This window comes from Leuresthes tenuis, unplaced genomic scaffold, assembly GCF_036924035.1.
Source record: "Leuresthes tenuis unplaced genomic scaffold, fLeuTen1.0.hap1 SCAF_9, whole genome shotgun sequence".
Classification (NCBI taxonomy): domain Eukaryota; kingdom Metazoa; phylum Chordata; class Actinopteri; order Atheriniformes; family Atherinopsidae; genus Leuresthes; species Leuresthes tenuis.
In genome coordinates this window covers 5,968,616-5,994,302 of record NW_027325363.1, presented here as the reverse complement: position 1 = coordinate 5,994,302, position 25,687 = coordinate 5,968,616, and the positions used below count along the sequence as shown (strand labels likewise).

General features: G+C 41.3%; 1 protein-coding gene across 2 annotated transcripts in view; it reads right to left on the bottom strand.

The window, feature by feature from the left end:
* Positions 1-24,887, bottom strand: part of pak1 (p21 protein (Cdc42/Rac)-activated kinase 1) — a 60,246-nt gene extending 35,359 nt beyond the window's left edge. The window contains exons 1-2 of one of the 2 annotated variants that reach the window (XM_072392025.1): positions 24,747-24,887; positions 12,665-12,724 (exon numbers count right to left, since the gene is read on the bottom strand). The gene's annotated coding sequence lies outside the window, so the exon portion shown is untranslated. The remainder of the gene's footprint in view (positions 1-12,664; positions 12,725-24,746) is intronic. The other variant, XM_072392026.1, reaches the window with a different exon arrangement.
* Positions 24,888-25,687: the final 800 nt, after the last annotated feature.

The window sequence follows — 25,687 nt, the reverse complement described above, 5'->3', positions numbered from 1 at the left end:
GTGTCTGAGACCTGAGATGATGTCCCGCTGAACTTTTCTGAGCTGTCAGGGTTCAGCTTTAAAAACCTCCACTTCATCCATCTCTCTTCAGACTATTTGATCCAGATTCTGAGGAGTGTGATTCAGAACCATCACATTGATATTTGATCACTTTTGTGTTGTAATCCGGTAATAAATGAGAAGAAAACATCCTTTATGGCAGAGACAGGTGATAATTCTGTGATCTTTACTTGAAGTAAACCCCATATTACTCAGAGATATTTAAACCATGTGAGAGTATTGATTAGCACAGCTTTTAAACATCATAACAGCTCAACAACAGCTTTTTAACCTGAAACCAAACACGGTAATGCTGTCTGGATCAATGCGGCACAGCTTCAGGACTCTGGTCTCAAAGCAGTTAACACATTCAATAAAACTCGTTTACCTGGACGTTAACCTCAGCCCTTCTCTTGATTATCCATTTATTTCTATATATTAAGGCTTACATTATGGATACCTACAAACGCATCTCAAGAGACAGCTGCCATCATGTGTCAGCACTTCCTGGGGAAGCTGTATCAGCTGCTGCAGCCATGTTTACTGGAAGAAGCACAAACACACACACAGACTCACACACACACACAGACTCACACACACACACAGACTCACACACACACAGACTCACACACACACACAGACACACACACACAGAGACACACACACACACACACAGAGACACACACACACACACAGAGCCATCCATGCATGCATTACGCCTCTCCCACACATGTATAAAGAATTTAAATGCAACTCATTGCATGAACACAGCACAAGCTGCTGCATCTCCCCCCTGCATCTTTCCCTTTATTCTTGCTTACAAAGATTTAAAAAACATTTGGGAAGCAGCATATCCTGTTTTTTTTTTCACCTTTAATTTTTCATCATACCAGACCGAACCGAGCAGAAAGTTGTGTTGATCTCTGGAGAAACACGAGATGCATATAAATGGGTCCAAACTGTCTCAGTTTTATCTCATACTCCTCGTTTGTGTCAACAAACATCTTTTTTATGATATGACTGTGAATACAGCATAACAAATGAAATGTATTTCATCTTTATGCACACAAACAGTGATGCAGGCTCAGTCCCCTCATTAAACCCTTTCTACTGTCACCTTGGGCCAATATTTTACATCTAATAAGTCGTCATGGGGAATCAACTAAAGTTTGTCATCTTTAGCTTGTGTTTCCAACATGAACAGCAAGGTGGAGGCATCGAATCAGTTCAGATCAAATCAAGTTAGCATCTTCTTTCTCGTGTCTGCATGGGTTTGCTCCAGTTTCCTCACACAGCCCAAAGACATACAGGCATCTTAGGATAACTCTACAGCACAATGACATTATAAGTCAGCATGTTTACATGGTTTTCTATTTAAATCCAACTGAAATTATACGGAGACATTGATATTTGATCACTTTTGTGTTAGCTTTATCAGCTTTCAAATAATATGTCAAATGATTAGGAACGGGGCTCAAAATTACAACACAGTTATGGAGAAACTGTTAGGGTTAGGGCAAAAGTACAGGGCAGGACGCCAGAGCCCCGAAATACGTGGTGCAAAATGTATGCAAAAGCACAAAATAGTGTTGTAATAACACGCCAAATGACTGGTCATGAGACCAGGCTGCTAACAACATTTCAGTCTGTCGCTCTGCTCTAATAAAAACCCTGTTTTGTTGTTTTTATTCATTTATCTTTTTTAATCATCTGACAAAAGTTAAAGCTGTACTTCTATGTACAATGATCTCCCACAGAGAAAGTTAAAAAAACAGAATAGTTTCTCGTACATACGAGCGCTGAAGTGTCAGAAATACTTCAGTCCATAACCCGATTCTGCTCCCGTGCAGGTAAAAGGACGAAGGTAGGGTTAAACGGCCCGTTACCTGTGTGATGGACTGGTGGCCTGTTTGGCATTTCCTGCCTGCTTAGATTGGCTCAGATACCATCAACATGAACGAGGGTAAAGGAAGGGATCAATAGTTTAAATATCTCATTTTAAAACTGGTAAAATTATTATATTTTAATAATAAATGGAAATAGAGCAGTTTCCTCACAACAAGAAACTCTTTTAAAAGGTGCCCCAGTTTATTTCCAGTCTGAAAAGAACATGCATGTTTGGTTTTGGATATTTTTCTGAATAATCTGAAAAGTTAAAAAATAACCTCTTAATGTATATCTACCTGCACAGCAGAGCTTTGAGAAGGTATATCTGGAGCTTTAATAACACTAAATGATTAAAGCGTTGTAGACCACAAACAGACGCGGGCAGTCAGGGGTTAAACATTCAGCCGAGTTTCCAACATACCAGGAGAGCTATAGGACTCCAGGCTTAGGAAAGCCACCGCCTGGCTGCTCCTGGAGCATTGTTGCATGTACTGTTATTACAAGTGTTAAGCACTGCTGCGACTGCTGGGTGCACACATGACAATTTCTGAGGAAGCATGAGGAGAGATACAAAGGAAAAAGAGGAAAAGGACCACGTCATCGCATCATTTTCTGTTGACAGCTGTTAAATGGGAGAAAGAGACACTGAGGTGATGAGACACCAGATTTTGTTTCGTCTGTCTGCAGTCGACTCCAACATCACGTTGTCATGGTGATGAAACAAACCCCAAGGCGCAGGCTTCAAATGTATATTTTAACATATTTTACAGACCAGATTTGACGGCGTGCACGGACAGAAGTACACGAATAGCACACAGCTTCGTCTATTTTCAAGTTCAAATAGACAGACTCATCTGAACCACACCCAGTATATAATTTGGGTCTTTGAAGTTACAACCTCTGGAGAACCCCTTGTTTAGGCGGTGCATCCTGTGTGTTCCTCCGTATTCCAGACAACATATCTTTTCAAATATTGTTTGGACTTTATTTCACTGAAAGGATTTTCAACACATCATTCTGTGCGTGTCAAAACCTGATTGGTCTTGTGTCATGAAGCACCACATAGACAGTTAATTTACTACTAATAATACCCACAATGTAGTTAAATCACCCAGACACCATCCCACTGCTACAAAAACTCATTTCAGCACCTAATGCGAAGCAGTCGACAGCTGAAAATGGTCCCAGAGAAACCATTACACCTGACTAATGAAGCTTGGTGACCAGCTTTGAAGCTTTATTAAGTATTAAATGACTCCCAGACACAAAGTCCTTAAAAACAGCATTTTTTTACTGGTAAACATGTAAAAAAAAGTTACTGCAGATACCCAGGTGCACCCAACATATACCCATGGCGTCACTCAAATTGTTTTCAGGATGTTCAGTGCAAAGCTCGAGTCTTTTGTCAGGTGGTAATCAGTGTGTTTGTGTGGAGAGGAGACAGATGGCAATTTTGAAGACAAGGACGTGGCCAAACACATAATACACGAGGAGATAGAGAGAAAGCGAGAGGAGAGGGGGATGGTGCTTTTCTTCTGCATGAAAGGAGGACAAGACAGGCCTGAGTGGGACGTGGAAAGAGACAGAGAGAGGGAGGAGACGGGGTGTGATAGAATAAAAAGACGACATGGGCAGTGAAAGAAAAAAGTTGGGAAAAAAAAGGGAAAAGAGTGTGTGAGCAAGTAACAGACTGTGTCTTGGCAGGGGGCATTTCCCCCCCACACACACTCACACACACACACTTTTCTGTATGTAAACAGACCTATGTCCTCACAACGTGACCAATACCAACACACACACACACATTTCAGAAGCTCAGGTGGAGGTGTTCAGCTCCTTGCCCAAGGGAATATCAGAGTTTAGGCAAAGAGAGCAAAATCCCCTATTGAATGTCACAAGCCCTCTCATTTTACCCATAATCCATTGTGTTTCAGGGTCGTTCCCTGAGGTCGGCTCTGAATACGATGCTCGTGTAGATCCTCAGTCATCCAGGTAACTCAGAGCTTCAATAAGACCAAGCAGACTTCTTTTTCTTGGTTTTTGTAGACGTTTCATCCTCTCAACAGCTTCTTCAGCTCTCCCATCGAATGAGAGGCGGAAGTTCTTCAAGAACCAAGAAAAGGAAGTGCAGTCGACTTTATTCACACCATTAAAAATGTCGCCTGATGAAATCATCTTGGGGGGGTGATGAGGAAGACACGACTAAGTGCTAAGGGGCAGAAATTAGAAGATCTCTGTACCGCCCAGTCCAGGCCTCCGCTAACAAGCCACCTGATTTACATCAGGGCTGCTGTGGGGAGTTCATTTGGCTTTACATTACACACACTGCACAGTATTTATATATAGTTATATAGACACTTTCAAACATTTTCATCCTCTTTGCATCTCAGTTTCTCCAGTTTCCTCCACTGGACATCAAAACAAAGAAATAATGCAGAATGTAAGCATGTTATCTAGCATTAATACAAAGTAACGACCACCCAGAAGAACACATTTGTCTGGTTTAATCACAGCAAATACTTTACTTTGAGGACTTTTACTTGAGGGTTTGTTTCTAAGACCCTTTCAGAACATTTTGGACCTGAACACGACCAAAAACAGTTTCTCCTCGAGCGCTTCCCAAACCCGTTAATTCAGTTATCTAAATGCAGCCGTGTTAAATGCCATTAATCAAACAGCTGTCGTAATACAGATGTCAACAATGAATGCATTTTTTCTAGCTCACAGTCTTAACTACCAAGAAAGCAGCCGAACATCACAGCCTGCGTGACAGAGGAGAACGCCATGATTCATGGGAGCGTCGTCTGAGTGGCTTCACATGCACATTTACACCCGACTGGAGCACCCAGACCGAGCTGCGTCTTTAAAATAAATCCATTTTAGTTGACTTTCAAGTCAAGAGGAAGAGGTTGAAGCTTCCAGGTGATTTTAGAGCAACGTGGCACCAATTTAAAAACAAGTAGGAAAGAAAATGAAGGAGCCACTTTATAAATTCTTTATAAATGGAAAGAACATGGCCACAACTTAAAGGTAATTCGTTTTTGCTCTCCTTAAAATTGTATTCTGGCAAAGATTATGAAATTAAGACAACAGACATCATAATATTGTAAACGTCTCTAAATGGAACGTCTTCTTTTATGGTTTTATCTCTAATTGGATAATTGCTTTCTCAGCAGGTGAGAATCATCCACTAATAATTCTCTCCTTGAATGAACAGGATGCGATCCACTGCCTGTCTGTCTGACTCTGTGTCTGTGTGGAACACATTGATTATGCAGGTCATTTTAAGCGAGGCGTTCCATCCCAAAACCCCACCCAAACACACACAACCTGCTCCACACAGCCATCTGTTCGGCCCCGCCTCGGCACGTTGCCTTCAGGGACCAACTCCAGCCACAGTGTGTGTTTTTCAGGGGATCTATGCAAATTAAAAGATAATTTAGATGTTCTCTCCCTGCTCTGCGTGCTCGTTAGATCATTTCATCACAGTGAACGATTCACGGGTGGCTGCGGCCTAGGAGGTAGAGCGGACTGTAATCCCAGCCGGTCCTTCGTGTCCTTCTGTGCGCAGAATAGAGACCTGTAAGTGTTATGGGTCGAGTGGAGGCTGGATGTTCGAGGGACAAATGTATTTAAATGTCAAACCTCTCGTCAATCAAGCATCTTTCAAGTGGAAGGACAAAACCAAGCAGCAAACATCAATGTTTGGTAAAGAACGTCAAGTGTGCAGGAGAAAAGCTGAGGAAGAAATCCAACTGGAAGGCTGGGAGGAAATGGAGGTCATCGACCATCTCTGGGAGTCAACTGTCAGGAGGGATAACGGATTAAACGAGAAGCAACTACAAAACTTTAAGGTTTGGAAGCTGACTTAATGTTGGCATGACAAGTGACGGGCTCCACTGGTCTACGGGACAAACTGGGTCAGGAATGTGATCCCAGCTGTACTCGCTGTCAAGCCGAACAAGCGTCACGGTTTCGTTCCACATTAGTTTCTGAAAACTTTGGGAAAATCATCAGTGATTCAACTCTGACAGCAAGAGGAAAAAGACACAAACGACTGTTTTTAGACATTAAATCGTGATTTCCTACATTAAAGCATTTAGATTCTGCAGAATAGCTACTTCTTTGGGCTAACCGTAGCACACGAGATGCTTTGTGCTACCTGGAGGAAGTTGCTGCCTCCTCTGTTCTGCTCGCCTCTGTCAGCCTGCCGTCTCGTGTTTCCTCTCACTCCAAAACCAGAAACTATTCAAACTGACAGTCCTGTGAAATCAAACTGTTCATACAGCCAGGGTCTGATGTCATGTTTCCTGTTAGCAGGCAAAACTTCATTATAAAGCTCAGCTGAGCAAAGCCTGATTTAATATAGAAAAAGAAACAGAAATAAGAGCAGAGCGCTTGGTTTGAAGGGAAATTATCTTGACACGAACCAGTCCTCAGGGCAAGAGTGAGACTTTAAAGCAACAGAGCATGAAAAAAAAGGTAGAAAGATAAAACGTGAATTCAAGGTCACTGAGCAAGACTTTCAGTGTTTTTAGGAGATTTTTCAGTCAGACATACGATGACGAGTTGAGAAAACAAACAGAAAAACATTTTTTCCGCTGAAGCGTAAGAATTTGCTCCTTTTATTGATCTCACATGAAATTAAATTGAATATTTTTTAGTTCTGGTAAAACTATATTTTATCCGGCTTTTTAAGCTTTTCTGCCATCTTCTGAAGCAAAAGGTTTAAACAGTCAAACAATATCTAAACGTAACTGTTAGTTACAGACCTACATATTCTGTTAAATCATGGATTCAGGCACTTCAGTGACTGATATTTGATCCTAATATCTTTGATGAACTGAATTTGAGCATCTGAGGCTGCATTGTGCCATGGTGCGGTGTCTGTTTGTGACAGAACAGCAGATAAAGGACAAATAACTAAAGAATAATCACCAACCTGGACTCCAGCGTGACACAACATACTGTACACAACAAAATCCAATAAAGGGCTAACACACTCCCAGACGTACTTACACATGCAGAGCCCCACATAATCAATACTGACATGGACTACAAGGTTACCACAAGCCCCCCCAGAGGGGGGCCTGATGTTCCAGCTCTGTACATCCCTTAAGACAAATGTTAAGTGGAAGAAAAGCTCACTGGCCCTCAGTTTGACCTGAGGATCGTGTTTGAATTGTTGAATTAACATAATTAAACACATGTTATGTAATCCAGGGGTTCAGCTGCTACAGCAGACCGTCTGATGAAGGCTGACAGTTCAATACTGACAGAGAATGTCACATTTTTCCCATCTTTGCACATTTATCTTTATATTATCAAGCAGGAAAAACATTATTCCTTCTGGCATTTTTCCCAGATGTTTCTTTATGTGCAGATTCATTTGTAGCTGCATTTTCAGTTCGAGTTTTCTGTGTCTGAGAAAAGTCCCAGCAGCATTTTAAAGTGGATGACTGTAAATTCCTTGACATTACATCTAAAGTGAAGAGGTGCAAAGCGTTTTCCAGCAACTTTAATAACACCTTGACATGTTATCCTGATCAAAACAAAACAGAAAAGTGTAAAAACCTTCCAGAACCGACAGGTTCTGTTACTTCGACTCACAGTTTGTGATTTTTACAGGAAACTGAAAGACTGGAGGTGAAATACAGGCAGAAAGGTGTAACATTTTTACTTAAACTATACAGAAATAGGACTTTGCAGTCATGGATGGTCGTGAAAAGATTTATCCACAAATTTTGTTTCAGAAAAAGGAAAATTTCTTCATTTTTGTGACACACTTAGACGGTCAGTAAATAAACTAGGAACCATAAAAGTAAACCTCAGCTTCTCTGACTGCGAGTCTGACATAATGCTAAAGGTGTGAATCAGAGGCTCTTACTGGTCAGTGTTGACTCACTGTCTGTGATGATGGGAACACAGCAAAGGACCTGGCTGCTTTTACAGGAAAAATAGGGGCTGAAGCTGGAAAAGCTTGAAAATACCAGGACAGAGAGGGAAAGGGAGGGGAGGAAGGAAATGGAGATTAGAAATGAGCAAAGATGGAAAAGAATTAGACAAAAGATAAAGTAGAGAAGCAGCAAATAATACAAGTGCTTAACATTAGTTAAGAGTGTTAATATTTACTTAAATGTTAATTATTTCTGCTGAATTCAGAGCTGCACAGTATGAATGTTAATATTTCAAAGCTGACGTGTCCAAATTTGAACATTTGTGACATTAAACAGTGAAATAAATTATCATCTTTAAGTAAAAATGTTCTGTGATCAGTTTCTTCTGATAACTACAAACAGGGAGGACATCCAGAAACATTTTGCCCACATTTACACACTTTTCACTTTGCACAGTTGCACAATAAAGCGTTAAGAATCTCAGCTGCTGTAGAGAAGAGCAGCAAAGAGGTTCGGTGAGGCGAGGATCAGAAGGTGAGTGGATCTGTTTAGTGCAGGAGGAGGAAAACTGGAGTAAAGGAGGCAAGACTGAACGGAAGAGGACAGTGTGGAGCATTTGATTTGTTCCCAGGGTGCACTGCAGTGCCCGAAGTGGCAAGTAGTCCATCCTCTACACACGAAATTAAGTCAATAACGAGGACGCAAACTCTCCCCGATACTGTGTCTCACTGACATCAACACACAAATAAGAGTAGGAAAAACATAATGTGAAACATTAACATGATGGATGAATCATACAGTATATGGCGCTGGCGCACACACACACACACACACACACACACACACTCTCACACACACACACACACACACACACCGGGGTAAAGGAGATAAATCAGCCGTAAGGTCCAATGGATTACAGTCCAGGGGAATGAGCTTCTTACAGTCCGGTCAATAAGAAGCTGCAGGACTGTGTGGGTGTATTTTCTACGACATTTTATACACGGTTGAGGGTGTGTCCTCATTTTCAAATGGAAATCAAATGTTTTCTGTCTTCTTTCTTGCTTTTTGAGGGAGATTTCTTCATAGAAGTAACTCACAGACATGCATTTAAACTGAACTCTGTCAGTAACAGTGTCTTTTTACCGCCCTTTTTCTCTGTATTTCACTCGTCTCCTCGGCCCTCACGCTGTTTAATCTGTCCAGAGAGTTTTCTGCTTACAGCTATTCATCATGTGTGTGTGAGAGAGAGAGAAGCTGTAATTTTGAAAAGATTTTTTAAAGAGACTGAATGAAAAGAAGAATGAAGCAGGAATCCGACCGGTCTGAGTGATCCAACAAAAGAGGCGAGTGTGAAAAGAGGTCCAAGACAAAAAGAGTACAAAAAAAAAGGAGAGTAAGGGGAGCAGCAGGGGAGAGACGCAGTGAAAGAGCAGAAAACAAGATGAGTGAGAGATAAACAGAGGAGGAAGGGGGAACATAAAGAGCAACAAGTCTGTTCCCATTTCCTTTTATCATACCTGCTCTCTTCTAGACGAGGTCTGTGGGACCAGAGTTTACAAAAGTTAAACTTTTACTGGATTAAAAAAGTAACCTAGTTAAAAAAAAACAAAGCAGGAAGGCTGGTGCACCCCCCCTTCCTCCTCTGTTTATCTCTCACTCATCTTCTTTTCTGCCCTTTCACTGCGTCTCTCCCCTGCTGCTCCCCTTACTCTCCATTTTTTTTCCCTGGACATGCATTTCATCCTCCTCACCTCAGCTGTTTGAGCCAGTTCCACCCATGAAGCAGGCAGAAAGTGTTGGCTGAGAGGCAGAGGACGCAACACTATCGATCTCTCTGCTCACATCAAACGTCTCGTTGCTCCTTTCAAACAATTCACAGATAAAGCTTTTACTGACGTCTGCTTTCTCAACTTTCAGGCATAGATGCGGAGCTCTGCTACGTTACAATGAACCTGAGGGGACGAATGTGACGTCATCAGATGTGCGAGTCAAAGCCTGAGAGCCAGATGGATCTGCAGGGAACACATTTTCTCTCAGATTCTATACTGTTCGATCATTTTGTCCATGTTTACGGTTGTCTTTACAAAACTCTGAATAAAATTAATTCTTTTGTCACCTTAATTTCGCTGACAAATCCTTCTTTGATGTCCGACCAATCAGGTTGTCCTTTGCTAAACTTCCAGGTTTAAAAATGAGGTTCATTTGTCAGGCCAGATGTTAATGTCTGTGCTCCACAGTAATCCAGCTGAGACCAACTGTCTTTAGTTTAAGCAGATATTAATTAGTTATACTCCCAATCCCATGATGAACCACTCGAGGGCTGAGTCCAGGTGGTATACGGACATAGCTGCATTATCTCTAATGTTAAGCTGCTTTACTGGAGAAACACATTTCTAATAGACTTTTTTTCCTTTTTATGTCCGATAAAAAGTTCCTCAGATGTTATATAGGGTGGATATATATGGATGTTTGAGTGTGAATTAAGTGAAACGTGATGCTTCGAAGGCTCGAATGAGCTCAGCCCAGCCCTGAAAACACTGACAACACACATAATCCATCATCTTCAGATTACACACAGCTGGAGGCAGCGATGCTCCTGACTCAGAGTTATCATGTGCAGGAAACTCACTTTAACGCCTCTGCACTGGACACAGATAAGATACGTGTTACTCAGAGAACTTCCCGTGGAGTATGTCTGGTGCAATGATGAACATCTGCTTCTTGTATTTTTAGTGTCGTTGCATGCGTCAGTGAGAGAGTTCGACCTGAGGGGCTGTTTGTTGCACCAAACGGTGCACGAGAAGGCAAACTGCTAATTAAACACGCCACACAATCTCAACGTGGCTTTCTGGTTTCCCTCATTGTATAACACACGTACCGTCGCCCCCTGATCAGATGCTGGCGATGTGAGGGCTGCGTGTCGGTTTGGACTGACGGCGAAAAACCTTTTAAACACATCTGTGCAAAAATCAATGCACACAGAGATCTGATCAGGAAGAGTCTAAAGAAGTCAGGCCTCGTTTTTAAGGAGGCCAGAGGTTAAATAGACATGATCTGAAACAGAGGAGTAGAAGAAGAGTGAGGCGGGGACCAGCGTGATGCAGCACCGGTTATTTAGCAGTAAACGCCAGGTTTTTATTTCAGTTCTGGCGGCACAGACCAGAAACCTGCTGCGATGCACTGAACGCAGTATGGGCCCAGGCTGATTAAAAAGAGTGAAAATAGGACCAAAACACACAAGGTGCAGCCTTTCAAACAGTTCATAAATCTGTCTCAGATAAAATGAGCCAGTTTGGATTCAGACTGAATCCTTCTCCCTTTAGGGAATAATTATTAACCAACAAACGAGCCTCCGACAGAGAAGCGAGGACACAAACATCTTCCCAAAGAAAGACGTTATGTGCTGCCTCATCAGGTTAAAAATATTTTATGTACTGGAGCTTTAAGGCAGCAAAATGACTTGTAAAGAGATGTGTTATCAGTCATTTTATTCTCACCTTATTCTCAACAGCCAACAAGGCAAAAGTCATAAAAACTAAAATCCTCCACTGACAGTCTAACCTGGTCTCACATTTTGTGACTGCTGACCTTTTCCTGCTTCCACGGCTTTTACAGAGTCACCACATCGTCTCTGGGTTAGTTTTCCAGGAGTTTCTCTTGATAGCATTTTAAACTATTGCTGCGTTCGAATTACAGTGAATTATAAATAAACATCACTTAGGAAACAAGAACTTAAACTGCGTTTTTCCTTTGCTAACTTTAAAAAGGACAGTAATAAGCTTTCACAGATGCCATAAATAAGTCCTCTGATGGCTCCAGTTGTCTAAAATTTAGTGATCATGTGACCCTCATAGCTCAGAGTGTCCATTAACCGTCTCCCCGCTGTAAGAAGCTATAAGGAAAAAATCAATGTCCAGAACTGATCAAATATGTAACTACTTGTAATCGTAAAATAGTTCACTATTCATCTGTCATTTCCATTTATCTACAGACCCGTAGTTTCTTCTCATCATACAAGGATAGTTTGTGCTTTTTGTAGGTTTAAATTTGGAAATGACAAATATTCGGAGGTATACAGAGCTCAAACACGTGCATGAATGATTAAAAAAAACACATTAAAAATGCATGGACAGACCTCTGAGTAAGAGGACAGTAACTCCACCTCTTTCTCACCCCCCCCCTTTACAAACACACACACACAGGTGCGCTGAGGGGGTCTGCTCCATCTCTGATCTACCAGCTGTCAGACTCCACCCCTGGCAAAGCCATGAATAATGTAGGCCACAGTGCATGCTGGGAACCATTAAAGGCATGGTCTCATTACAGTTGCCTACAAGATGCGAACACCGGTGTTCCCTCTGTTGCACCTAAAGACTTTCCACTGATTTGCTGCTGCAGGTTTCATCAGAAATCTCTTTTATGTGGAAGTCTTCAATAACTCAATCACTTTTTTACAACGGCTAATGATGAATAACTGTTATAGATTATCTATGCTGCAAAATAACGTCCCTTTCTGTAAATAATAAAGTATTAATCAGTTTTTATAGTTATCAATTCACAGATATGTTCAAATGTTGTGTCAAATGCCAAAAAATGACAAACAAATCACTCACATAAAAGCCTCTTATTCCCACCAAATCTCAGCAGCCCCATTAACCCAGTTTAAATCGGCTAACTTCTTCCAGTAAGTGTCAAATTCTTGAGTCAGCAACATTCACATGAAGCTCGGTCACAATGCGGCTCTTTCACTGCAACAGCTCTCCTGTGAAAGGCAACGAACCCCCGGAACAGCATTACAGCACAGAACTGAGCGGCTGACGGACTTCCCCAGTCAGGCTTACCTGTCAATGTTGTGTCTTGGTTACTTCTATAAAGGGAAGCACACAGATTCAACCGGCAACCTGAACAGAAGGAGACAGACAGCTGTTATAACACTCCTTTCACCACGCTGTCACAACTTCAGCCACTCAACCTGCTAAGAAAAGATTTCCAACCTTTGGTCAGCAGAGCTTAGATCAGCTCTCAGTGTTGTTAATATAGCTTTCTTTTCCATTGTCAGACATCTGCACAAGTATCAAATAGACCTGATTTACAGGAAACAAAAGGCTAGCAGACAAGCAATGGCAGCGCTTCCTCGGTTGTAAACATTTTATGACCCTGAAAAAAATAAAATAAAAATCACATCTTTATAGTCTGTAAGTGAGCAGTCGAAAACAAAACTGACAAAGACCCTTAAGATGGCCACAGAGAGAGTGTATGTAAAGAGACTGTTGGATTGAATGAATGAAAATGTTTAAATAATCATTAAAAATCATTTGTGCTGGCCATGTTTTCGCCTCTCAGCTTATAAGAAATCTGCCTCTCACAACAGAACGTTAGGCTCACGACATCAACCAAAAAAATGTACCCACTTTCTTTTTTAACAAGGGGTCCTCACACCCCCTAAGACAAACGGTTTTCTAAGCAGAGAAGAAGCCATCTGTGGGTATACGGTGTGTTGGGGAGGACAAACAGGGGGGCAGGAGGCGATTGTCAGCCTGCAGCTGTCCACACATTCACACCTTACTGTGAGAAAGCACATGCACCCACAGACTGTCCTGCCATCAGCCAGAAGCCTGTGCACATGCAGGTCAAGATTACGGCTTATTAAGGCATCTCTAAACAACAGGTCAAAGGTCAACGCAACATGTTGCCACATGTATGTGCGGCTTCCTGTGCCTGCTGCTATTCCAGCCAGTTAAAGGGGGGCAGTGGAAACGCTGTGATTGGATTAAATTCACTTTAACAAATCCTACAGCCTCAAATGTCAGAGATTCATTAGAATCCACTCAAAGCTGATCATCTGCTGCACTGAAGCAGAACTTGTACATTTGGTAGGTGTTTCCCAGCAGATAGAACACAAAGAAGCATGTCCTTAACCACTTAAACGAGTCTATGGTCAATACCACAATACAACCAATGCTACTGATACCGAATTTATTGTAGTACCTCAGCCGAGGTTCAGAGGAAACCGAGCTGATACTATACGGTGGAGTAGGGCTGAGCGATTGTATATATATATATATCACAATATATATAGATATTTTGTTTCCCGATAAAGTATTTTTCAGCCACAAACTTTATTGAAAAGTCAGACGTTACAATTAGTAAAAACACAGAACATTAAAATTCATCGATCTTTTTTTCTCCGCTGACCAAACACAATTTTTTGTTTAATTTATTTCTAATTAAATAAAACCAGAATACGAGTCGCCCGAACGTGTATTAAGAATAATCTTTAATCATCTTATTGTAATAGTTCACTGTTGTCATCAACATCGGCTCCACTTCTACTGGAAAAGGGCAAATAGGTTTAGCTCCAAATTAGCTTTGTCTGTTCAAGTTAAGACCGAAGCGCCAACAACTGCGACAGCACAAGGATCAACATGAAAATCCGCTCTCTAAACCAGCTTTGTTCCACCCGACCTGCCGTCTGCCCAACCTGCGAGGTGAAACGCACTCAAACAAGTCGGACTACCTGTGCATGTAAAGTATGTGACGGATAAATGAGGAGTTGTTGTGTTTCATGGCTGCCAGCTTTAATTATTCCAACTGAACATACCGACACCCGATGAAGGCTAAAGCGGCTGGTGTGGATGTACACACTTTCTGGAAGTCCACCCAGCCAATAAATATTTAAGAGAAGCTAATAATCACATATGAAACACCAATTTTCTGTTGGTAAACTACAGGAAGTTGTCATAGAAAATAAAGCGGAACCTCAGTCTTTAGTATGAATAACAGGGATTCTTTTACAGTCCTCCACAGATGTCATATGTCCCCAAAGCTGAGACCGGTTTCCTTCTCATTGTAAAAATATTTTCAATGCTCGGCAGAGTGCATGTAGAGGTCAAGCTGACACACTTGACTGATCATATTTGAAACTTGGTGAGTATGTCAGACGCAGGGTGTCGTTTCTGTCGCTCTGTTAAAACAGAGGTGAGAACACATCACGAAACATTCCCCTCGGGGGAGAGTACAGAAAGGGGGGGGTACTGCTACTGGACCTAAGAGCACACAAGCTGTGAAAGGAGATGCACGAAAAGAAGGGATGAGAAGTTCAGGTTTATTTTAGAGATGTTCATTAAATTATCCCCACCTGCCTGCTCAAGGCGACACGTTCACATGTCTTTAGAAAAGAATGAATCATTGTGTGAGTCTGACCAATATAACACAAGTCACCTCAAATGTCCTCTCAAAGCACTTCAAAGACAGACCAATTCAAGCCAATTATAATCTAACTCACTGTAACGCAACCATTAGTCAGATTCATACAAAGCCAGTTAAGGGGAAGAAAAGGGGTCCATCGTGTTAAACCCACCAAAGATAATGTTGGACCGGGTAATGCAGCTGGGACTGAATCACGAGTCACGGATACGTTAAACTAGACTCAAATCGAGCTTCTAAATTTGATAAGTAACCCCCATGTAGGGTGTCATGTGTCAGCCTCAAATTAGATTTCTTTCTTCAAATCATGGAAGATTAGCTGGAAACTGGAAACAGTCAGTTAAAGAGTCCTAAAATCTCCCAGGACTTATTTTAAGGCGCCAGTGGCCTTTATTTGACAGAAGATAGTCGGAGAAAGACATGCAGCAAAGGCCTCGGAGTCGTTGGAGAACTACAGCATCTGTAAATGGACTAAATAAAATCACCTTGGGGCTCCGTACAGCTCAACTAGTTAAGCAGGCGCCTAAAGGTCATTTTAGTTTTACCTTGAAAATTAAATTACACATTTCAGGACTGTTGTGTTCAAAGGCTTTTCATTAATGGAGCAGTCAGAGGTGCATTTCATGCGTTTCCATTACCTTGGAATGAGGGATAAGATCTGGGTCGTGACCGAAAGAGCAAGACTGCAGATACAAGCGACTGAAATGAGTTTCCTCCAGAGGCTGGCTCAGCTTTAGAGATAGAGAAGGAGTTTAACCATCCAGAGCGAACTTGGAGTAGAGCTGCTGCTCCTCCACGTCGAAAGGAGTCACCTGAGGTGGTTCATCTGTTTAGGATGCCTCCAAGCCTCCCTTTGGAGGTTTCCTGGGCAGGTCCTAATGGGAGGAGACCCCGGGGCAGACCCAGGACTTACTGGAGGGATTTATGTCCCTTCTGGCCTGGGAACACCTAGGGATGCCCCGGGAGGAGCTGGAGAGTGTTGCTGAGGAGCGTGATGTCTGGGTTCGGTTGCTGACCTCGGATAAGGGGATGAATGGATGGATGAAACCATCACAAAATTAAATTTATGTTGATCTCAGCACTCTGCACACTCCAGTCCAGCAGGCAGCGATAATGCACCTCTAAGCTGGTTTCTAACCACCGAGAAAACCCAAAAGGAAAAATAAATAAATAAACACAATGATCTTCCAGAGGACTGAGGAAGAAAACTGAACAGAGACGTAGGAGAGAATGAGCCGAAGAGAACCACGGATGCTGAGACCGAACTCACGTTATCTTCCCAAACTGTCAGAGCAGTTGGCCAAAAAGCTTCCTCTAAGTCAGAGATGTAGAAGTGGTTTGGATTCAGTAAAAATGATGAAGAACCGATAAATTTCATGCAAACTTTGTCGTCAGCTGGTGAATTCCTAAACTGGAGGCAACAATCTGTTTATCCACCTGAAAAGGCATCACCCTTTGAAACTGACAGCATTAACAAACTCTACGTCCCGATCAAGATCAACTAATAATTATTAATAAAAATAACATTGTGATGGCGTTTTTTTGCCATATCGCTCAGCTCTACCATCAGCCTCTCATCAGTACTAACAAACTTTATCATATACGGCAGATTAAAAAGTATTTATAACTTGTTTGATAACCCTACTAATTAAATTTTTGGGCTGCTTTTCAAATTTTACAAATAACTTTAACTGCCTTTAAAAACCAATTGGAAAGTGCTACAGATAAAAAACTTCCTTCATTTTAGTTTAAAAATATTCCCTGCTGCTTTAAACGTGGGATGAAAGGACGGGGAATCAGAGGATCTCTCTGGCAAAAACAGATGAGAAGAGTCTAAAACAAGTGCACGGGAGGAAAAGAGAGACTTGTGATAGAGAGACATGAAGGAGTATTAATAGATAATAGCATTATGGTTGCTTCACCGAGTATGTCAGACTGAGAAGAGGTAAATGAGGATCGAAGGCAATGAAGAAACAGTGAAGAGGATGAGCAGAAGAGCGTAGGGATGAAGAGCAGGAGGAAAGAATGGAGTGAAAATGAGTAGGACGGTCTCAAAAAGAACGAGACCCAGAGAGGAGGACAAACCGAGGAAAGACAGGGAGAGAAGAAAAGATTTAGAGGCCATCTGCCTTACAGTCTTTGGAGGTATTTGGAGTGTTTTCGCTGGATGATATCTGTAAAAATGATATCATGATGTTGGTATTTGAAAATATCAGGATACACTGCAGGAACTCCCCCTCCTTCCAGCTCAGGAAAAGCACAACAGAAACTCACAGTGTGATTGTGTTGTTACACTTTAACCAGATCTCACATATTCCCTGACGTGTGCATCTACAAACTGCTTCGAATAAACATTAACCTGCCGATTTCTTGGTAAAAGTGTTATGGTGCATGTGTTATCTTCAGGTTGCTTATCGAGTCCAACTAGATTTACTATAAAACAAAAACAGAAGCAGCAAACCTTAGAAAGATGTATTCTGCAAACGACCGTGTGTCGATCTCATGCAAAGAAATGAACATGATCATCACCATCTGAGAGTTACTGATCATGTCTGTGGTTTCAACAATGTGCTGAATGGGATTTTTTTACCTTTAGAGTTCTGCAGTTTAGTGCTCAAAGCACAGCAATGTGTGAAGAAAAGGAATGAAGAGGACCGCAAGCTTTGCAAATAATTCACAGGGAAACAATGTCATTCTATCATTGTAGCAATGAATATAAATAACTTATAAAGGACTTTACAAGTTTGTAGCACTAAGTGTTCTACGGAGGAATATTAAGGTCACTGAGCAAAAATAAAATACAGCAAGAACTTGTTTTCCATTTTCCAACAAGTCGAGAATAAAGTCGAAAGAATAAAGTTGCAACACTTCAAAGGTTAAAGTCAAATAATTGAGATTAAATCAAAGCAGCATCAGCGCATAGGCATAAAATATCTGGTGAAACTACTTCAGAAAAGGAAGGAAATTCTCTCTCTTTTAGCACATAAACTGAGTGATAATAAGTTTCAGTACCTTACAGAAATTGCATCCATTCATATAGAAAAACCTCAGAAACTGAGGGTGTGGCTGCTTTTCTTTAAGCTGAAACAGCTGGTAGGTATCCATGGTTACACCTGCGCACAGTACCAATAATATTGTTATTCTGACTTTATTCTCAACATATCTTCTTCCTTAGTGTGACCCTAAAACTCCGGCGTACTGTTCAAATGTTCAGGTTTTATAACTTTCTACGGATGCTGATGTCACTCCTCTGATGTCACAGCAGCATTTTCAAAGGTGAGCGACACCAACTCACCGTGGAAAGGACTGCCGTCACATCCCTGCTCCCTGCTCCCTGCTGCCCACACATTCCAGCTCCATCAGATCAACGACAACTTTTACATAAAATCTGCAGGGTTGTGTGAATTTATCTGCGTCTTTGAGCTCAAATGCTGTGAAATAATAGCTTATTTTTCTAAGTTGGAATGGTGCGTTTCTCAACCGGGACTAAAAATGTAAGATTTAGTTTTCTTAAATAAAAAATAGAAATATAACAATCAAGATTAAGAAAAAAGAAGAACCGATGACTCATTTGGGTTGTGAAAAGATCAGAAAACAACCAAAACACTCACTTAATTCCTGTAAATTAAGCGAGTTACACACATGTTGTTTTATCAAACAAAAAGTTCCAAACACGATAAACGATTAAATTTAAGTCGATCTCCATGATGAGCGCGAGATATTCTCAGTGGAGCCAACTGTGCGTCCCTCAGCCCACTCCAGGTGGGAGTCATGCCCCTCTAAGCTGGTTGTTAACCGCCAAGAAAAGGAGAAATAAATAACAGGAGGACCTACCAGCGAACTGAGGAATTCGTTATTAAAGCTACAGATTCCGGTCTTACATTCATAGATTATTCAATTACAAGTGAAGAAAACATGTCTTGTTTATAAAAACATGTCTTGTATATTAACTTTGGCTAATTACCTCATTATTAGTATCCTTTTGAAATTGACAGCATTAATAAACTCTATATAGTGATCGATAATCCCACCTCTGTCATGTGATTCTGACAGAGTTCCTCCACTTGACTATAGCTTTACATTTAAAAACGTTCCAGGTTAATCAGGTTAAAGGTGTTCAAAGTTGGGGCTGATTTTCTGACGTTCTGAGAAATGAATTATTAGTAAAAGAAATACCTGAAAGAAGAATCATAATAAGGAGAATTAGGGCCAACTTTTTAACAAAGATAACTGTAAACTGTGTAATCTGTTATTAAAGAATATATACAGCCTGAAATTTTAAAAAAGCCATTTGCTTTATGTTGTGTGGGTCCTAATGTGACCAAACATGCAGCGAGCTGCACGTTTATCAAATGATTTCACTCAGAAATCCTGCAGAAACCCAAGTTAACCAAACAGTGTGACGGCTCACTTCGGTCACGTGATGAAAACACACTCATGAGTTAATCCCACAGAACTCATCCACAGTATGTCATCATGTGATGATGTAATCCACACCGTTTCTCCAGGGGATGCGAGGCAACAGAGTGTGAATGCAATACTTAAGCACAGAAAAATTCAACACACACACACAAACACGCAGCTGGTTGATCGCAGTCGGCTGCCAAGCTGAGCCGTGACTAAACCCCCCCCCCTATGCACCGTATCCACTTTCACTGCTCTCCATTTCTATCTGTTAATCATTGATTTGTGTCTTGTGCTTCTTTGAGTCGAGTGTGTGTTACTGCAAGGTGTGGCTGGTCACAATGAGTGGGTGGTTCCTCCACCATATGCTTTCTGGGCTCCACACACGATGAGGTTAGCTCTCATGAGGCAGAGCGGGATTAGGGTGGGATGAGGCGAATTGGCTGGTTTTCATGTTCAGGTTCTTTGTGTCTGTTACCAGGAAACTGCAAGAAATTTTACTGTAAGAAAGTTAATGCATGAATTAGTGTTTGATAAACTTATCTTAATGATTTTAAGCTGAAAGATAGCTGTTGATGCCCTGTTTTACATGTTATTCAATACTAAGAAAAACATTCCGTCATTATTAACCGATCTTAAAGCCCTAAAATATTCATCAAATGGTTCAATCCTTGGAGATTCCACAAATAAAGCAGAAATAATCTGTTTTTATGCACGCTGCCAAATGTTGAACCTGTAATTGAAAAAAGCTTCTGACCAATTAAACCAATATTATCAATGATTATATTATCCATCTGTAAAAGCATCCTCCTCACCTGTGGTGAAGTTTGCAATAAAGCGGAACTTAAACGCATCGCACTTAAACCCACAGTATTAGGACCATCTTTCTGGTCCTGAACCGTACTCCCAACAGCTCAGAGGTGCATCAAAAGCCCTCCTTTTAGCTGTCTTCACATCAACAGAGGAGAGTAAATCGTGCAGAGAAAGGGGGTTGGGTTGGGGGAGGTATCCAGGATCACAGCTTTCATCTGGATTCAGCCTGTTTCACGGAGAGAAAAGAGTGCGTGTAGTTTCGTGCAGTTGGGGTCCGTCTAGACGGCATGCTCAGCAGCCTTCCAGGCAGACAGTCTATCCATTATTCAGCTGCTGGCAGGCTTCTGACCGCTCCACAGCCAGGATTACTATTTATGTTGGTATGGTTTGTGAGCGTCCACACTGAAAAGAAAAACCCGTGGTAATGAGCACTTTATTTAAGTATTGATTGTAGGAATATGCCCAAATGTCAAATGTAATTTACTGCACGATTCCTAAAACCGTTTTGATAGTCCAAAAAAAGCCCAAACAGCCTGGTAATGCCAGAAAGACTGACTCTGAACCAGTCTGCTCGTAAAGAATCAGCTCGACATCCACGGAAACGTTCACTATCTCGCAGCTCCGACCTTGACGAATCACAAGACTGGAAACAGAAGATAACAGCCAGCTTACTTTTGTCCAAGGGTAACAAACCTGCCAAGCAGCACATCCAAAGCTCACCAACTAATGTCGAGTTTAGTTGGGTTCATCTGCACAGAAGCTGAAGTCTTTTGTCTATTTCTTACCAAAATACATACATGTAAGAGTTAAAACACTTCTAAGTTTCAGCAAGAAATCAAAACGTGTAACTTTAAGGCCTCAAACAGGCTTGATGTCGTCAAAAAGCTTGTTTCAAGTTTTGAGCAATAGAAAATAAAATTCAGATATTGCTTGTTTAAGCCCATTTATTATTAAAAAAAAAACAACTTCTCTGAGGTAAAGCTGTTAGATTCTTCATATTACTCTCAAACAGACCCGAAGTGTGAGGTGAGAAGAATCTCCTCTCGAACAAACAGGCTTTTTCATCCTGTTTTCAGCAGAAAATTGAAATAAAACAAGTTCTGGAGCACGTGGAAACTGCATTGTGTCCGTCTGAATGGTTTCGCAGCTCGTATTGTTGGTTGGTCAGCGGGTCAAAATACCTCAGAGTCCAAACAAACTGACGCAGGGTTAAAAATATCTGTGTGGACAGGTGAGACAGAGACTAAAGACCGGCCAACACACACACACACACACACACACACACACACCAGTCTGTCACCTCCTTAAGAGGCCAAGCCAAAGCCACAGGAACCAAATGGGTCATTAACCCCTCCCTGCCTTCCTCATGCTGTCGAGGTGTCAAAGCAACAACTGGGTGGCCTTGTGCTTCACGAGGGACAATAAAATTACAGAAAAAAAGAGAAAAAACACGCCCAGTTTCCATGGTAACCACTGGGCCGCCACAACCCTGAAGCCATAACCCAGCATGAGCTCTTTGCTACTCAGAAACACCAGAAATTTCAGTTTCGCCCATCAGCTCCAACACTTGAAACGCGTCGCTCTGAACAAACGATTCAACACGTTTTCTGCGCTCACCGAGCTGGAAAAACGGACTTCCCTGTTCGTTTGAGGGGTGACGTCCCCGATGTTAGGCTCTTAAACACATGTCCAAGGACAAGGCGGTGGATCAGACGCACACCTTACTCGCCATTGTTCTGAAGGACTCAGCTCATTGTTTTGATGATTCCATCTTAATTATTCTTAATTATTCTTAATTATGTGCACAGCGAGTGCACGACAGGTCCAAAGGAATGTTTATTTCATCCCATTCACAGAAACATTTGAAAAGCTGGAAAAGGGTAAGTATCAAAATAGTTTCCTTATCCAAGCAGCATAAACATATTATATGTGTAGCAACAAAGCTATTACATTTCAAGTGAATAATTGGTTTAATTGCCCCAATAAAAGTGCTCAAGAAATTCATTTTCAGGACTATGACAAAAGTTAGGGCTCAGCTCTTCTCACAGTGTAATGAGTGAGATCTTAAATATCACGATAACAGGAAACAATCCAAGTTGTAAAAAGTCAGATGTGTCTCCATTCAAATAAGACTGAAGCCAGTGAAACATTAAACACACGGAGAAAGCAAATTACATCTGAATGCATGCTGTTTTTATTAAGAAATCTGTCATTACAGTACTATACAAAAGTCTTGAGTCACCCCTCATTTATTAATTTTATTTCCAATAAAACCGGAAACAGTTGCAGGGATTTATTGAAACTTGTGCACATATAAATGTAAATACGGGACATAAGGTAAAAATCTGAGTTTGTTCAGCTCTAAGCAGCTTGAAAGTGAAAATCTGGTCTGAGCTCCTTTATTCTCCATCACAGCCTGAACCCTCTGAGAAGCTTTCTGTCATTTCTTTAAGTAGTCTTCAGGAATAGTTCTCCAGGCTTCTTGAAGGACATCCCAAAGCTCTTCTTTGGATGTCGGCTGCCTTTTGTTCCGTTCTCTGTCAGATGATCCCACACTGCTTCAATAATGTTGAGGTCCGGGCTCTGGGGAGGATTCATCCCTCCATAAGACCTGTTGCCACTGATTTTCAGTCCACTTCTTGTGTCATTTGGCACAGCTCAGCCTTTTCTCCCTGTTTCCCTTCCTTAAGAATGGCTTCTTGACAGCCACCCTTCCATGGAGAGCATTTCTGATGAGGCTTGGGCCAACAGTAGATGGATCAGCTGAAGGTCCAGATGCATCTCTCAGGTCCTGTCAGGTCTTTGCTGGATTTTTCCTCTTTCTTAAGGACATCACTTTCAGATCCTGTTCATCTGCTGTAGATAGTTTTTTAGGCCTGACACTTCTTCTTTTGTCCTCCACTTGTCCAGTTTCCTCAAATGTTTTAAGGACACACTGCACACCATGCTGAGATATGCCAAGTTTTCAGCTAATAGCTCTTTGGGAATCACCTTTTTGCTGCAGAAATCCTATTTTCTGTCTGTCAAACTGTGTTTTCTTTGCTGTTTTTCATAGATGAAACTAAAGAAATGGGAACAAATGATGTGTCTTTGTGACAGGCTGCTAGTAACAAAGTACCTAAACATCCAATTTAAAATAGTTTCTTTGCCAAGTTGTCTGTTATGTGTCGACACAACACTGGTTCATCCCTTGAGTTAGAAAAAACACATTCCTCTGAAAGTAGTCAGGTGCAAGAACTGGACTGAAAATGAGTGAAAAAGCAGAAAATGACCAAAGAAAAACTTTGAAGGACCTTCAAAAAGCTGGTGAACTATTGCTCAAAACCACTTTAAAAGATTACAAGAAAGTCTGGCTGCTTGGAAGCAAAATATAAAGAACATCAACGATTAAAGACCTAATCCATAAAACTGAAAGCAGAACTTCTTATAAAAGGGAGAAAAGGTTTATGTCTGCCCTGCTCAATATGCACTGATATATGGAAAAACAGGTTAACTAAAAGATGAGGCCATGTTTGAGGGGTCAGCAAGAAAAACCCAGAGGAGAACCAACTATCAATGCTGATAGAAAGATCAAATTAATATTGATGCCCTGGTCTGTCTGTAATCAATACAATGCAGCAGGAGGACATGCTGTCCAAGCAGCCAAAACCACTGAGTGAACTCTCCAGGATCAGGAGAAGTGCACCGATTTCTGCTGAGCCATGTGGAAACCAGAGCCACGGTGCATTTCAGGCAGATAGCTGTGCACAAAGCAGAAAACTAGAGGGAAGTTTACTGCAACCAAAGGTACAGCAGGTGATGTAAAAAGCCCACCGAGCAGTCATTAATGGACTTTTAGGCATATTACAGCCAGTTTTAACCAGAAAACTCTGGGGATATCAGTGGGTTTCTGCATCCTTGCGCAGTGGAGCTGGAAAAGTATATTTAACCTGGATTAATTGTCAATTTTTAAATATTTTCTCACATAAAGAGCTCTTCATTGAATGCTAAACGTGTCTATTTCCTTGGACCAGTTTAAAAAGCCTCAGACGCGACGTAGATTAATGGATCCAGTTGAAGGCATTCAGGGATGGAAAACCGAAAACTGGCTGGATTTCATTCATTCATTCATTCATTCGTTTGAACTCGGTCAGCCATGCCATCAGTTCGCCAGTAAAACTCCCATATCATGCACAGCCAACTGGGAGGCAACCGGTATAATAAATAAAAAAATCATCACACCACCCACGCCTCAGACTGTAATAACCCGGCCGTGACTATCTTAAAGTCCGCTAAGTGCATGTTGATGGGCCTGCAGGGTGCTGGCTATAAAATATGGATGCATATCAAGAACGAGGAGATAATAGTGTGCTTCCAGCCAACAGTAACCATTAACCCCTTCCTATTCTCAGGGAAATTAGCCTCTAATTCCCAGCGCACTGAGCCGGGCAGGGAAGGCAGAGCAACGGCTAATTTAACGGATTATTTAAAAAATAATTAAAAGTCGGAAGGTTCACTCACCACTTATCAGGTAGAAGATGTTAATCCCAGAGTGCTGTGAGGGAAATTTCCACCAAGGGGACACACGGTCTCATGTAATCAGTAAACTCTGCTCCGTCGCCCTCCTCGCTGTCTTTTTTAACAGTAAACTTGCCGAGCCCAGGCTATTGTTAGCCAAGCATCGAGAAGCCTGCTGCAAAGAAACGCCTGCCCCCTTACCCGCTACTCCGGACACTCCATTGGTCACTCCTCAGCTGCTCTCACCTGTCATTGGCTAATATGGATGTCCGTTGATTGTCTGGGGCGGGTCCCAGCTCGCGGGGAGAGAATGAGCGGTGTTACGTTCACAGCCACAGACAAAAACTGCAATTAAGTGCGTTGCATTCAAGTGTAACTCCTGCCCAATCGTGAAATCTGAAACTAAAATAATAAATGTATGAAGATATGATTAATGTAGACAACATAGGCGAACTTATTCATCTTTTTCTTAAACAAAAGAAGAGAAAGGAACTCACAAAAAATAAAAATATACGATGAAAAATGCATCTTACATCACTACTACTAATTCTTATTTCAATATAAATGTTTGTATTGCTGATAAAAATAAAAAACACTTGTACAAATGATAAGAACAATCTATCAATTATATAAGAAAACAATAAACTACTATCCTTCATATAAACATCCAAAGGTGGATGGAGGGGTTCCATACGTATATATCTATATATATATATATATATATTTCCCAGGAAAATGCTAAGAAAACAATGTTGCTGACTGAGAAAATTCAAAATACCAAATTTACACCAGTAACTGTATCTGAAGGCTAATAATTGTGGATCACAAATCAGAAAACAAATCAAAATTATATAATGCACGGCCTTTTGCAACAAATTATAGGTCATAATTGAACTTTTAACAGAGAGTTTTAATTCTACATTTCTTTTTAGCATGCAAATGTA